Raw genomic sequence first — 2676 nt, forward strand, 5'->3', positions numbered from 1 at the left:
CAATGCAGGCGGACGTGCAGACTGCAGCTCCTGCCCTGCTCCCACCACGCAGACCCAGCTGTGATTCCGACACTGGCACATTCAGCAGGGCAGCCTGGCCCAGGGCTGGGGGCTGGGGCAACAGGGAGAAGACTGAAGCCGGAGGGGCTGCCTTGTTATCAGTCCTGGGGGGCGTCAGTTAACTTGGCGCTGGAGCTGAAAGGAAGCCGTTGTAATCCAGGCGCCATCCCTACCTTTGTATTTTTGTAAGGAGGTACTGGGGATTGAACCCCAGGACCTCCTACGTGGGAAGCAGGTGCTCAACCACTGAGCTATATCCTCCTGCTCTCCCTACTTTTTAATTACTCTGCCCAAGGTTAAAGTAACAAAGCTCAGCCGTGACTTTGACACGGTAAGCAGTGGCACGCCCACTAGCTGGGCTGAGGGTCCCTCAAGCCCCTCGGAACACCCGCAGAGACGCAGAACTGGACAAAGGCACTTCAGTGGAGAAACCAAAGACCAGCGCGGGGCAACTCAGGGGTGTGCAGGGGAGCTCAGGCTGAGTGCTTGGTGAGGTTCGTGGGAGGGAAAGGAAAGGGCAGGGCACCAGAGCTTTTCTCCCCTTCCTAGTCAGAAGGGAAGCGGGTTTTGGGCAATGATCTGTCTTCCTCAGGGCTGCCCGCCAGAGTCCAAAAGCCATTCAGCTTTCAGGGGTTCTTCGAGGTTATTCATTGCACCTATCCCCTCAGCAAGTGTTTGGAGAGCTCCTCCTCTGTGCCTGGCCCTGTACCTGCTGTCTCAGGAGAGGAGCCCAGGGACACGCACCGCTGCTCTCGGGGAGCTCACAGCCTCCGGCCCAGGCATTGGGAGAGACACACAAAGGGAAAGGCTGTTTCAGAAACGTGGGCATGCAGGGATGAAGAGGCGTGCGCTCAGAGGTGTGTGTTAGGTGGCTCCTGACAGCTCTGTGTACAGACTTGGCTTTGCTGCCGCACGAGCCGGGCCTTGGTAGCCGCCCTGCTAGTATCCCACGAGTAGCACAGACTTTTAAGAGCTGCCTCTTCAGTAAGATTGTAGTCCTTTACTTGTGATTTCCGAGGAGGCTACCAGTGGTTGGGGAGAAAAATCTTTCCCTTTGTATCGGCAAGGCCTTGGGAAATGAGAAGCCCCTCTCCTCTCCTGGAATTGGAGCAACAGTGCACTGTGGACTTCGGCTGTACAGCAAGAAAAGGCAGAACTCTACCTGGCGCCATGGAAAATGCCATGCTCCACGGCTTGGATGAGGGTTGAGGTCATAGATCTCTGGGCATCAGGACAGAACAGGGGGACGCCCTGAAGGTGCAGATTCAAACTACCCACGCCGGGAGCCCAGAGTCATGAAATTTCGATGTGCATGTGTTTCTTAACAGACAGAAACTTTATCAACGTTTGCCAGAGTATTTCGTTTTAAATGGAGCGGAGAATTTCTGGAGTGCACTCTCATATCTGAGGTTGCTGTTATGGTTTTATCCAGTAATATTGCGTGTGTGTCGTGTTCTAATATACGTGCTAGCAATGATGAAAAAGAGGAATGGGATGTTAATACACACAAGCTCCCAAGGCAGCAAGAAAGCACTGCAAATACACACAGTGGCATCAAAGCAACCCCTCTTTTGAACTGGATAATGCAAATTAGGTTTACCTCTATCCATCTCCCTTTTCACTGAAATAACATTTCAAAAGACATGAAATGGGGGTTGTCCTTGTTTTCTTACTAAAAGGTAGGCCTCACTAAACAAAACCGAGTTTTTGAGGCTGTCAACACTTCTTACAAATGATGAAACCATTTTTAAGCATGTTAAATTGGAATGTGGAAAATCCTAGCTATTCTGGGTAGCTCAAGCCTCTGGAGGTGGTACCTTGCCCCCTCTCTTTCCTATGGAAAGGGACTCGCATAGACCATCTCGTTCCACAGCCTCGTGCAGTCAGCTATCACCAGCAAATAATCTTTGGGCTGTGCACACACCCTCACATACTCTTCACTGTGTTGTTTCCTGCAGCTCTGGCTCTCTTGTCTTCCTGTAAGTATTCTGCCCAAGTTTATTTTTCATTTGGAATCTATTTTATCCCCTCTCCGGGAGTATTGATCCTCTGTCACATAAGACCACCTGCTTCTCGGTGTCACCTCTTCACTGTCACACAGACTATTATTGCAGGTAGGTCACTTTTGATTATTCCAGCGTTGACTGTGGTTTTCCCAGCTGATGCCATATAGCCTCCTCATATATCACCGGGAGCCTCCGGAGAGCCCCGCGGCCTTTGGCTTCGACCAGATGATGGACTCAGAGGACTGGATTGAAAAACAAACAAACAAACAAAAGAGCTAAATGTGCTCAATAATGGAAACATAACTTTTTAGGTGTAGATGGGGCATGGAGAACAGATAAACAAGTCATTAAATGTGAACTTTTCACATTACCGAAGAGAGGGAAAGGCTATGCGTTTTAGGCTTTGGCATCCTGCAGTTCTTGCGGGCAGGTCCTTAATGAGGGCGTTGATAAATGGCTCCCCCCTCCCCCGGATCGGCAGAGCATCACAGAGCTGGGGTACGGCAGGACAGTTCTTGTATCAGCCCCAAAAGTAGACAACCACAGTTGTCATAAAAAAAATGAAAGGCGATATCAAGAAGGCATAAAGTATGTTAAATTGTCTGAAATA

At 50.2% G+C, this 2676-nt stretch overlaps 1 non-coding gene across 1 annotated transcript; it reads right to left on the reverse strand.

The window, feature by feature from the left end:
- Positions 1–248: 248 nt before the first annotated feature.
- TRNAG-CCC (transfer RNA glycine (anticodon CCC)) lies at positions 249–322 on the reverse strand. Its single transcript has one exon. It is a non-coding gene; the product is annotated as a tRNA-Gly (tRNA).
- Between the last annotated feature and the right edge of the window lie 2354 nt (positions 323–2676).

The sequence above is a fragment of the Dasypus novemcinctus genome, chromosome 14 (genome assembly GCF_030445035.2).
Source record: "Dasypus novemcinctus isolate mDasNov1 chromosome 14, mDasNov1.1.hap2, whole genome shotgun sequence".
Lineage (NCBI taxonomy): Eukaryota > Metazoa > Chordata > Mammalia > Cingulata > Dasypodidae > Dasypus > Dasypus novemcinctus.